Source organism: Poecilia mexicana, unplaced genomic scaffold (genome assembly GCF_051168715.1).
Source record: "Poecilia mexicana isolate PSO_F unplaced genomic scaffold, ASM5116871v1 scaffold_5, whole genome shotgun sequence".
In the NCBI taxonomy this organism is placed as follows: domain Eukaryota; kingdom Metazoa; phylum Chordata; class Actinopteri; order Cyprinodontiformes; family Poeciliidae; genus Poecilia; species Poecilia mexicana.
This window is the reverse complement of record NW_028263374.1, coordinates 24537525-24551372: the sequence shown is the minus strand read 5'-3', so window position 1 is coordinate 24551372 and position 13848 is coordinate 24537525. Positions and strand designations below refer to the sequence as shown.

The 13848-nt window shown below is 37.0% G+C and overlaps 1 non-coding gene across 1 annotated transcript; it reads right to left on the bottom strand.

Moving 5' to 3' along the window:
- Window positions 1-13378: 13378 nt before the first annotated feature.
- Window positions 13379-13452, bottom strand: trnai-aau (transfer RNA isoleucine (anticodon AAU)). The gene has a single exon. It is a non-coding gene; the product is annotated as a tRNA-Ile (tRNA).
- Window positions 13453-13848: the final 396 nt, after the last annotated feature.

Here is a 13848-nt window from a genome sequence, read left to right as displayed (position 1 = left end):
TACATTGCTTTTTTACCCTTTTTAAAGTGCCTGTGTCATTTCCTACTAGAAACATAGTTATTGGGTGAAGCTAAAGGATGTCTGCCGAAGCCTGTGGTTTTAAGCACTGCCAGAAGCCACATTCTGTTACTTCCACAACTAAAATTAAGAGCAAAGGAATAATGGCATGAAAAAAAAAAAAAAGCATTCGCAGCATCTTTGCGATATCATAGGAATTGGACAAGAGCATGGACAAAATTCTGTTGGCCACATCTGTCGTCACCAAAACACTGGAAAACATGTGTGATCATTTTGCAGATCAAAGAAAGTTCACTGGTTGCCTTTGTGGTAACTCATAAACGGACCAATCCATCAGTTAGTTTTAGTCAGAAATAAATACTCATTTTTCATGTGCAGTTTTATGGAGGGCAGTCTTGATGTTTAATGTAATTTTTTTAAATATATATTTTAATGCACATTTTTGTTGACTTAAGAAAACAAATATGTTTATATTTTCTACTAGAAAAACAAATATTGGTAGAAAACAAGTCATGCATGAATGTACATTCGGTGAAGCAGAAATACCAGGACCGTATCGGTTTTTGTAAGTTGAATTTATGTGTGTGTGTCTACGATAAGGTTTCTAAAAAAAAAAGGTACATAGACACATTTACTTTGTTTAAACATTCGCAGATGCTTTTTTTTTTTTGTTTTCTTGAAATTACAAAACTTCTACATGCAACCAAGAGGAGTGCAGAAAGAAGATTAAATGGTAAACATTTAATCACAAATTATTTGTGCAAAAAAATCACATCTGAACTCAAATCTGATTTACACTGCAGTTTCTTGTAATAATTATAGCAACTACTACTAATAATATAAAATAAATGTTTTATACAAGAATAATTGTTAGGCTTTTTTAATTTTTGTGTTTTATTACTTATGTTGTAACAGCAATAACAGTTGAATATTTATGATTTATACAGTTGTACAAATAAAAAGCTGTTTTGTGTGATTTTTCAGAATAATATTTTGTTTACTTTTTATAAGACAGCATGGAAATAAAAACAAAACATAATTTATACAAGTACCATATGATTTATAATTATATAAAAAATTATAAGGATGTGCATATATATTTAAGAGCTATGAATATATCTACAACAGAAAGAAACTCCACACCAAAATAAATATATCTGATCAAAAGTCCTTGTGAGCTAGACAATTTTAAAGGCAGCAGGTCAATGAAAATTTGCTACAATGGTGCTGAGATAAAAACTCTTTGTGGCCACTAAGACCATTAGGACCAACACGGGTAAGAAAGGAAGAGTTCACAAACTCATGTTGTGTGGAAAGATTTCCAAATGGGTCAGAACTGTCACAAGTAATTTACATCATTTCCCGTTCCAAACACATGATGGAGAGTGGAATCAGAATGAAATAAGACATAGTCCTTCCTCCAAGCGCAGGGAGCATGGATCTGTTTACCGCACAACTAACCTTAATTGGAAAAAAGCAGGACGCCATGAATTGAACTGAATTGAATTGAAGATAGTGGCTAATGTAATACATACTGCTAAAATACCCTTTGCCTGAACCGATGAATTAAAGCAAATGTCAACAACTGTGCCTGGGCTGCAGAAAACTACACCCGGCTCAACCTCTATCCTGCAGTTTCTTGACATGGCCCAGTAGGTTCAGTAAATATTACTGAAAGGCTAATGCAGTCCTTGTAGGAACTTTAAATAAAGGCCTCATTTATGGCATGATCCCGTGGCATGACAATAAAACAGAAGCAAAAATTATGCTAAATGCTGTCATTGACACCTATAATTAAAAAAAACATAATGCAGTTTCCTATTTTAGTGCATCCTAGGAAATTACATATCATTTATTTGTATTGCATCGAATGAATATTAATAGTCCCATGGGGCTTATGAAAAATATTAATAAATGCTTATGAGTAAAAAGATGATTTTTCAAAATCAGGACCAAAAATAAACATGCGGTTATACAATGCCATGTTACTGGGCTACAGAGCGCAGATGTCAAATCACAGATTTTGCATTTTCCCTACAACGCAGAGAGACATGTGAACTCTCTGTGACTCTCTTTTAGACTCTCAACTCCCTCTCCTTGTAATGCTCTTCCACCTCAGTTACCCAACTTGCAGATGCCACATCATTTCGGGTAGAACTAAAGACAGTGTCTTTCCTTCTTGCAAAATTGCTCAGAGGAGTTTTTCTTTAGGTTCAGATGCAGGTATGCTAATAGCAGAGCTGACAGTATACAAGGTATGATTTATAGATGGGGCTTTATTTAAAATTAATTCCAATCTGAGATCTATGTTAATTTGAAATAAATTGTCTTCTAATGCATATTTTTGACATTTTTCTTTTTTTCCCCTTTTTTAGATTTTCTGTCTTTTGAGACTTTATGGATTATAGATTCTGAAAGTAGTCCTCCTGTGAAATGTCCAAAGTGACTCTAAGAATAGTGCTGCGTTGCCCTCCAGTGGCAAAAACAAAGAATCACACTATGTCAACGTTCAATGTGTTATATTACTGTTAAAACTACATGATTTCTTTAAGTAAGTGTGTGTGTGTGTGTGTGTGTGGGGGGGGGGCTCTGCTATCACTTGGACAAAAATGAAAGGCCAATACCGTGGTTCACTTTAGATGGTGTTTATTGTGCTCATCTTCAGGTGAAAAAAAAAGTTATGGATGGACATCCAGGTTAAAAAAAGAGAGATAAAAAAAAATACATTACAATAACTTTTAACTCAAGCAAACTCGTATCAAAGTATACAAAATAAATAAAATAATCATAACACTGAAAAAAAGAAGAAAAAAGAAAAGAAACCTGTAACCAAAATACGCTACTCAGTTTCGTGAGTAGCACAAGAACAACGTCCTGGTGACGTCATTATGACGCAACCATGTGACTCCCTACCGGTGCGCTTCAATCCGGAAACAGCTTGGCTTGAACATCTGGACCGGGAAACTGTTTGACGCTGGAAGCTACAAGCTAGCATGAACATGACAACTGAGACAGGAACACCGTATTTGTTACTCCATTAATCTTCACAATAATCAACAGATTACTTGATTACTAAAATAATAATTTGCAACAGGCCCAGTATTAATAGTTCCAATGATTACATATTATTTTAATTAAACATGAAAAAAACATCATTTGTTTGGTCAAATAACAGATGATCCAATGCAGCTGAAGATGGCATTTAAATAAAGAGCAAGGTTTCCAAACGTCAGACTTATTTTGCAGGCATTAGCTTAATGGTTTGAGAAAGGAGATTTTTTTTGGTTCACTTCATTCAGATAAAACATTTTAGCTGGCGAACTGAAATGGGCAGAAGACCAGAGACTAGAGAGTGTTTGATAAAAAGTATTCATGTTACAAATCTGTCAAAACCTATGGAGCTGAGAATAAAATAATAAAATCAAACTCTAATTTTTGAGTTAAATTCTGAAGACAACATGTAATCTATATTTTACATATAAACATTTTTCAGCATTTACGAGAGATGCTACCTAAAATATGATCAAATTTAACGATTCCAATGTTCAGGATCTATCAACTTTGTTTTCCTGCTGATTTTAAATGCAGTCTGTTTTGTGTATTAATTAATTCAAATGTGGAAATGATATCTGCAGTGTTTTTTGAAATTTGCTATTAGGTCTGTTCGTTTTTTTTCTTTGCCAGAAATGATTCATGGTCTTTCTGCTCTGCTGCCTAGCTAAAAAAAAAAAAAAGCATTTTATAATTTTTTTAAAATCCATATCGAAACCAGAAGAGAGACAACATGTCTCTCATGGTTTAATTTTGGGATCGCCACAGAGGATTAGTATACATTGGTTGATATCCTGAAAATGTACATCAGGAAATACAACTCTCATGATTCTGTTATCAGTATTGACCTGACGGTTATTAAAGTATTCTTTATTCTGTTTTTTATTTCACATCTAGGTCAGCCAGTTGCCTGCAACTTTTTAAATATTTATGCTCAGGAGCCACATCACAACCCCCAGGCCTTTAGGTTCTTACTGTTTTCACAATTTTGAAAAGGGTGAAGAAGATCAGGCTGGATTTAGATTACTGTCTTCCACGTTGTCTACAAAAAACATCATGAGTAACGGAAACCGTTCAACCTTAAAAGGCAGAATAATTCACTTGCACATGATACACACATTACAGGTTTCCAGGTTTTCCCGTAAAACATATTTATCACCGGATAACCTACCATTTTCCTCAAAGCAGTTTATCAAGTCTGAGAGCTGCACGTCACAAGAAGGCCTCGTTATTTATCCAGCTTGCCACAGGGTGGCAGTGTTTGACAATTTGCCAATCAGTAAGATTCTGGAGGACAGCTCCCTCAACCATCCCCCCTTATCCCCGCAAGGTCTCAGCCTGTCTAGACATCTTGCAATTTTCCTCTTTTGTGAGAGTGAGTAGAGAGAGATAGGGAGAGAGAAAGAGATTTTTAATACAAATAAATTTAGCTTATCCACTGTTGTTTTGCCCGAGCTGATGACATTTGTCAACAGAAGAAATGGGACTCAAATCGGGCCTCAAGGAGAAATAAGAGGCAAATAGGACATCAGTCAAGGCACGGTAATAAACGTCAGCTGCTGTGTGGTAATATTTTCTCCGCTGATCTCTGGTCAGGTGGAGACAGTGACAGAATATTTTAAGATGCAGCAGAGTGTGTCTTCCAGTCTCAACAGATTACTAGGCCTGGGTGTAATCCCAGGAAGGTCATAGCTCACCTTTAATCTCCTCCTATGTGTCATTATACGAGCAGTTCTAACTACAGTTCCACAAATGACTGATTGGAGGACATTATTAACATGGCACTCACACCATACCATCTGTTCATGACTACAGATGAATAGCATCGTGTGATGATGTGCAGTGTATTATTTACTGGGGCCTCAGAGGCGTTTAATAATGTGCTTAATATTTTGAAAATAATGAGTTAACTATCCAAGTATCCAAGTTTTTTTTTTAGCCTGCTGTATTTCAAGAAACACATATCTTTAATTTAATATATGCAAGCAAACTGATATTTCGCAAACTGATCCTTACTAAAGTCAAAACAAAAGACACTACATGACAAATTGGTACATTGGTACTTTCCAAAGTAGCTTTTTTTTTTTTTTTTGCTGGGTTGAGATAAACAGTAAGTGGAGTCAATCCATCAAACTCTTTGGGGTAGAATGACAGTTGAGCTAAAGGGGTTAAGAGAGAAGAGGAGGATGATAGATAGAGCTGCTTTGACTACCACAGGCTATGGGAGATGTTTCATGGTATCTGTTTGCTCTTAACTCACGTTCCTAGTGCTTCTGCACCAGCCATTCAATTTATCTCATGCTCAGATGTCTTAATGCCCCTTACTGAGTAATGCTGGCACAAAGTCCTTAGAATGCATACATGTATTGTGGAGTTAGGCTTGTCTATGACACACTGGCATTTGCCAAATAGGAAGGTGCTAAATGATAAGGAAGGTAGACGTAAGTGATGGCAAAACTCCTTGCTGTGACTCTCTCTATTGCATCCCTTAGATTGGAGTAAAACTGATGGCGACATTTCTCCTTTTTCTTCATTTAAGTTCAAATAATTGGAACTTTTAGAGGAGAGAGCAAGATTAGGTTAGGCATTTTATTTCTGGTTACGGTGCAGCAGTTCAGCCCCTCTATGTATGACTTGTCTAGTAATGATGCTCTTGTTGTAGCTCATCTCACTTTGTTTACTGTGGCTGCTGTGTAGTGTGACCTAAAATATTCAGTCAAATAGCTGATTAGTGCAATAACGACAATTACACTGAAATGTTTAACTTGTAAATATACCTTCAAATATTTGTTCTGGGCACTAAACTATTCAAGAATAAATATGGGAAGACTTGCTGGTGTGTTTTTTCACATAAACCAGTTTGTTTATGAATCTCTCATTTTGTTTAAAATAATGGTAGACCCTTTAAAAAACACCGGGCAATCTGACTTCTATTCCAAATCGAGGCATGAAGAAAATGTATCCAATTTGTTATCACTACAGACAGAGAGGAAAAAGGAAAATGACTGTTTTTTTTTTCTTTTGAAATTCAAACATTTACCATTTAAATAGAAAAATTCTTCAGAATTTTGCATCTGTATGCATGGAATAGAGAATCTTCTGGAACCTATTAACCGTGGATTCCAGCCCAGGAGGATTGGAGTACATTTCAAAATTTCTTTGCATTTCTTTTATTCTTCAAAAACGGTATATGTGATGTCAGTCAACAAGTTGTTGAATTAAGATCGGGGATTTGTGATGTGCCACTCCAAAATTGTAATTATCTTGGTTTAAACCCAGATGGTATTTGCTCTCTGGTATGTTTGGGATTGTTGTCTTGCTGAAACACCCAAGGCCATTATGTCAGCACAGGAGAACAAGACCTCTCCAAGAATTTTGATGTGTTCAAACTCATCCATGATTTCTTGAATACCCAATACAATACATCACTAAACATCCCAATATCACGACGCTTGAGCCACCATTCTTCACAAATTACAGTCCGAAGAACTCTTGAACTCCAATTTAATGTTATTATTTCATGAAGTGGTAAACCATTTCTCTTTCAGTCACTCAGTGTGGCAAGTTCTAACCTTTTCAACCCATGTAATTTTCTAAACAGTGAGTTTGGAGCTGAACATTGACTGATTTGTTGCCATTTCGATTATTAGTAATTCTGAATATATACACAAATAAATGTGACTGAACTTCCTATTTCTGTCAGTGTGAACATGTTTATTGAAATTAATGAAATAGTGATAATAGGGTCTGCCAACCATATTTCATGTGATGTTAGATTTATACAATACAGATGTGTAATTATCTTGTAATCTCTTCACTGCTTCGCTCATTTTAAAGTAGGATTTGCCATATAGAAATTATGTCATAAGAATTTGCCACAATAGTGTGAAAAGCCCAGTTATATTTGTGATTAAATGTCTTCTGTAAAGTATTTTGGAGCAAAACCTAGAGCCGTTAAAGTTCAATAACAGGAGCACTACATAATGTGGTATAATTTAAGAATGGGTCAGCACAGCCCATATGGTTTCACTAACAATATATACAGCAGATATTCTGTGATTTAATTTTGCAGTTCTTATTTTAAAAGCTGTTAAGTCAACTTTTAGGTTTTTTTTTGGACAATATAAACATATTGATGCAACCTGTCTCTTAGTCTGGCTTCCTTGGGGCGGTGAGTGCCATTGAATAAACTGAGGACACTGAGCAGAGAAGGACAATTAAACAGTTGTCACAGTAACTGACAGAGAAACGCAGATCTCAGTTAACACTTGGCAAATTACAGCTTTAATTAAATACTGTAATTGCCAATTAAATATTCTCTGTTTTAATGAAAGTCAAAAATGCAAGTGATTATTGGCTTTAGTCAAATAAATGAATTCTTCTTCCTACTTGCAGGACAGAGTTTGAGAACAATTAATCACAGTCTGGCAGTTGTTCCCTTTGTCCCTGTGGTACAAGTAAGCAGCAATAAACAACTAGAAGCTGAGCCCATGATGAAAACTCCCTTAATTTTAATAAAGCAAACAAAAATTGTGCAGCAACAGCAAGAAAAAAAACATATAACAAAAAACTAATGTATATAATCTAAAATGATGACCAAGGAAGTAGTGGGGCTGGGATCACAGATGTGGGTTGGGGTGAGCACAATGTAAAAGTTGCAAAAGCACATTCCAAATTAAACGCCTGACACAAAACTTTACAAACATAACACAACCTGGTAAACTTCGAACTTCGAAAATTAATTATAGCATTTACTGAAAGCAGTGTGAGGTTAGGAAGTACCATGTAGGTTTAATTTTCATGAGCTCCATATTAAGGGTGTGAAATCATCTCAGAAGATTTCAACTGAGGGTCAGGAAAAGGCCCAGCGTCAAGTGGAAGTATCTTGGGGTCTTGTTAGTGAGTGAGGAAAAAATGGAGTAGGAGATCGATAGGGGGATTGTTGTTGCATCTGCAGTGATGTGAGCGTTGTACCGGTCTATCATGGTGAAATGAGAGCTGCAAACCGAAGCTTTGCGTTCCAAGACTCATCTATGGTCACAAGCTTTGGCCACTGACTGCATGAATGAGATCATAGATACAAGCGGCCAAAATGAGTTTTCTCTGCAGGTTGTCTGGGATCTCCCTTATAGATGGGGTGAAAAGATCAGTCATCCAGGAGGGACTCAGAGACAAGTTTTCTCCACATGGAGAGGAAACACTGGTGAGGTATTCCAGGCATGTATCATCAGGAGGAGAAGGCCCAAGACACACTGGAGGGAGTTTGTTTCTCGCCTGACCTGGGAACGGTTTGGGGTTTTCTTGGAGGAGCTGGCCCAAGAGACCCGGAAGAGGGAAGTCAGGGTCTCTCTGCTTAAGCTGCTGATCCTGGAAGATCATGGATGGATGGATGGATAGAGATGGTATCAATGGATGATTGTTTCTATCTCTGTTTCATTTGGTATTTTGTGTTGATTAATGCATTTCACTTGGTTGTTCAGGTGTCTCTTGACACTGTCCCTCAATGGTTAACCTATATAAATGAGGTTAAAAGAAATTCTGAAAGGTTACATGTGACTTGAAATATATCAATTTTTGATCCCCCTGCCTTGTTATAACTAAACTCATCTGGGTCAACAAGATATGAAAAAAATACTAAGCAATAATCAAAAATAAATGGGGTGAGAGAGAGGGGATATATTCTAGATTTAATTCGATGAATTATGTCAAATTTGACTGTGTTTTATAGTAAATTTTATCCCAAGATGTCCTTTAAACAGTTAGTTGCCTCCTTCCTTATGTAACACAGTACCACAGGACACAAGGCATCCATACATTTATTATTAATTTGATTCTGCAAGCAAGTTTTTTTTGTTTGTTTAGTTTATATACATGTGCAGTCATGCTCTGCTCACTCTACTGATTGAGATTGCCTCCTCTAAATGTCACTTTAAGTCTATTCATTACTACAACAATTTTACTTTCACAGCTGAATCAGAGGAAGGGTACAGTACCACTCAAAGCACTTGACACCTCTCTGCATTGATGTGTTTGTGTGTATCTCCCCACATTCAGATTGGCATGTGCTGACAGAACATCCTTGCACTTGCTGACTAGCTGTGGACAGGAGGGAGATGTAGCGGTCAGAAATATTTTCCTCCTCTCATTACATGTGGAGTCATGACTTTGACAGTGATCTTCAAAACAGGAAAACAGACGGAGGCCCCCACCCACTTATCCTTGGTGATGGGGGTCGTGATGGTAGTGGGTGCTGGAACATGTTGTCTGACGTGGCAGGACTGAAGGACAGACATACGCACAAGAGAAGAGGGTAGAGTTGTATATTAAAAAAAAACAAAAAAAAACAGTGACGCACATGTGTCACACCTCTTACTCAGGACTTCTCCTTGGCAACTATCTCCACCCGCTTCAACTTGTACTAATCAAAATTGTCTTTGTGTTTCTATCCCTGTCATTAGCCGTCTCAAAGTTAATGTGCCTTTGGATGAAATTATGCATTCCATGTGTGTGCCCGCTACGTGGAGTGCCCTGCACAACTTCATCTTCTCCTGGACTAATTTGAAACAGAAGCACATATTTTATGATGCTGCCAGCACAAACAGACTTAACCTTGGGTTTTGACACCACCCGTGGACAGAAGAGTATTTATATGGTGAGATCAGCGTCTGCTGCCAAACTCAGCGTGATAGAAGGAGAATGCCAGTTATATCCACTGTTTAGGGAGGAGAGAATGAAATTGCACTGTTGTTATTTTTGTCCTGTCGTGCAGCACCACATAGAACATACACTGCCTGAAATTACACTGCCAAGTAGCACCAGGTCATCATTTTAAGCCATCTCACAGCTGGACTTCCTGACCCCTGAGCTTCTGCCAGGGACATATTAATGATGATGTCAGCTGCCAACATGACAGAAGAGTAACATGTCAAGAAGCTTGACAAAGCATTAGTGCAGAGAAATGTAATTTGAGAGGTTTTCATGATCTACAGCATTGGTGTCAAAGTGATTTTCATTTTGGTCCACATCAAGATCATAAATGTCCTCAAAGGGCCAGATGTGGCAGAATGTATAGCTAAAACTACCTATTAACTAACGGTTAAAATAGAGCTTTCTATGCATTTGATTTGTACTTCTGAAGGTTAAATAGTATTTAACATTATTCACAATGATGTAATTTGGCCCTGACCAAATAAAACCCTATTTGACTTGACTGATAAAACAATATGTAAACACACAACTGTTATCTTGAAGTTCTCTTTCTGTGGCCCCAAATATGATTTGTGATTGGTGAAGAGCATAAGAAACACCCTGGCCTCAGATGTAACCGATCTGGAGCTGACCTCTACATTTAGAGCCAAAATGTGGCATAAACAACATGAAAGCCAGAATCCATTTTGCCCTCTATCAGCAATGTAATATTTCTATTGCTGTAACTTTTTTGACATTTATAGAATTCTATTTGACGTCCATAGTTGTGAAAATATTATTTAATATAATAGATGCTTCTTGCATATTTCTAGTTCAAGCCATAAAATGACCTTTGACTCAAAATTGAAGAAAAAAAAAAAAAAGCTCAGTGAAAATCTGTCTTTGGTTCTGAGCCTGTCAATCACCACAGTTCTATTTTTGCTTGTGCCTGAACCTTGGGGACAACTGCCATAGCTGAGCTCAGTAAATCTGTGACATCTTCATGGTGGATTCTCTAGAGTTTTGTGGAATATGGAGAATTTTAGACCCACTTTTTAGTAGAGCCTTAGGTTGGATTAAGCATTTGAACCTTGTCCTTAACCACTCTTTATCCATGTTAAAGGTTATAGTATCACGCATTGTACAGACAGACATTGCTCTCACCCAGTGGAGCGTTCTTAAAATGTGTTCCAGCTTTGAAAAGATATAGCTCTAAGCTATTTTCATACTGTAGCAAATGCAAATCAGTCATTGCATATAGATTAAGTCTGCACACATTTAACAATATCTTTCTGCTGCCTTTCACATACCAAGTGAAAGTACGTTGCTGAACAGATAAAAGCAAACCAACAAAACCATAGATTACAAACTGAGGAGTTTATTTCTCAGTTTGTAAATCACTGAAAGCTCACCTCCATTTCTCTTCTTGTTTCTCCTTCCTGCCAATAAGGCTCAAGCAGTGGCAGTTTATGGGCGACATGGACAACCGCTCATGTATGGCACCATCTTGAGGAGGGCGACAAACTGGCTAGGACTGCCTCTGGGCTCAAGGCATAAGAAAAAAAGGACAAAAGATTAAACATGAAGATTTCCCATAATGTTGAGAGGTTTCTTTCCCTCTCATCTAAACAATACTTTGTAAATGTTTAAGGGCTGAGAAGACCAAGAGGCCATGTGGCACAATGATGCTATATGTACTATGTGGAATTTGCCATTGGTTTACTAAGAAAAACAGCAGAAACTCAATTAATAGAAGTACAAATCATCATGTACATCAGTTAAACCACATCTGTGAGTTGATATAAAACACCACAAAGATTGTTGTACATTATCTAATCAGCCATGTAAGCTAAAATTTTTGCTTAAAAATTTCTGTCATGTATGATGTGATGTCACATGCTCTTGGAAAACTTTGTATGTGGATATGTGACAAACTAGAATAAGGAACATTAATACAGTGGTGATTTAAAGTCATGTCTGCTACATTAAACCAAATGACCTTATATGTTGTTATGGTCTATTAATTGAGAAAGAGAATAAATATAAAATATTTGTTTAGTCACAATATTACTACCAAATACTTACGTAAAGCATGTGCCTTGCCAATAATTTGTGTGTCTCTTGATTGAGCTTTGCTGGAGAAACAGATGTTTTGTTAATCTTAACGTCATGGGTCAGACCATCTGTGTATCCTGAAGTATTGTCTGTCATGAGCTGTACCTAAATACACAACATACTAAGAGAACCCAGACTGGGGGCAAAGACAGAGACTTCCCTTGGAAAGCTTTTCACATTGCCCTTTTCACTCACACTGTCCTGCACAGCCAGAGGGCTTCTGGGTGTTACAGGCTGTCCTTGGGTTCTGCTCTTTCTCCAAATCCATTGTGCATGTGTCTCAGTGAAAGTGAGTGTGTAGCAGAGAGACAGATGATGAATGACTGATAGTGATGTCACTCTCGACCTTCGAACTTTTGCTCAAAAATTAAAAGGATTGCACCAGCAATAAATACAGTAAGAGAGATGAGAGATTAAGCGAGTCAAAGGAAAGCTTGTGGGTGTGTGTGTGCGTGTGTGTGGGCAGAAGGTTACCGAATACACATTTTGATCGCATTGTGCCAAATATAATGAGCAGTGAGATGATAATTCCTGCCATGTCCTCCCGTAAAGCTCCCTGTCAGTGGGGTCAAACTACAGTCAGAGTATTTGTTAGTATTTAGCTTTAGTACCTGTTAGTCCAACTCCACACCACCATCTGGTACTGTTTAGCATCAGCCATGTCTAATGATATTCAGTGTGAATGCTGTGGGCATTCACACTGAGTTCCATTTTTCTGGTTGCTCCGTAAATTTCGCCACGCCTCTTTTCCTGCATACTTTGTTCTATTTTTACCACTCAACTTTTATACTATTCAGCTTGTTCTCCTAATGCCGGCTATATCTCTTGGTATTTATAACATTCATACTTTTTTTATAATATTCAGCTTTTTATGAATTTTTCTCCCCATGGGGGAAACCGCTCCATCCTGTGGCAGAATTGAGAATTACACTATAAAATGTCGGTTGCGTTTCACTGTGGATGTTTCAGGTTCTGCCTATTCATTGCAATCAATGATCCAGTTTCAGAGCTGTCATGGAGGACACAAAGCAGTGGCGATTTTGAAGTTGGGCAGTTTAACAGCTTTTATGCTAACACCTGGGAATCATTTGAACTTTTGACATTGTTTTTTTCGTACTCCATATAGCATTGTTTTTTGTAGTTACCGTGCTAAAAATTGCCTCCAAACAAATGTTATCTCAGGAACCATAAGAGGTATGGATTCTTTTTTTTTTTCTTTTACATGTCATGGATTTTACTGTAGCCCAGCATGCTAGTGGTAACCTATTTGCTATCATTAGTTTTTTTTAGCTAGTTTTGGCTTTTACCTGGGTTCTTCACACTGCATGGACTATTTCTTTCCTTTCGTCAAGTCTTCAGCAGTTGGCTTCAAATGCTTTTGCCATTTTCACCAAAATCATTCAGCATTGACACTTGCATAGGAAATGCACACTTTATGCATCATGGCTTAATTTAAAGCCTTCTGCTATTTTGAAGCGTTGATTTTCTGAAGACTTTAGATTTGAATTGGCCAGTATGGGGATTGAACCCATGACCTTGGCGTTATTAGCACCACGCTCTAACCAGCTGAGCTAACCGGCCATACATACTCTTGGGCTTCCATGGATTTAAGGAAAACTTACATGATCTTAACAGGATTTGACAAATTCTGCATGTAATTCTCTTATTTAATTTCTATAGTGCCTCTTTACAACGAATACATTCCCAAACTTAATTCATACTTATTAATTTTCTTTTGAGTTACACAGTGCCTTGCAAAAGCATTCATTTCCATTTCTTACATTCCTTCCCATTGTAGTCACAAATCTATGTACTGTATTTTTCATTTTGATTTTCTGCTATAGACCAATGAAAGGTGTACTTTCATGAAAAATCAGAAATACACAAAGACATTGATTGGAACAGTTAAATTCTTAAAAAACAGCTAAAGACATGTCAGGAAAACATAAAAACCAATCAAAACAAAATGTTAAGCCT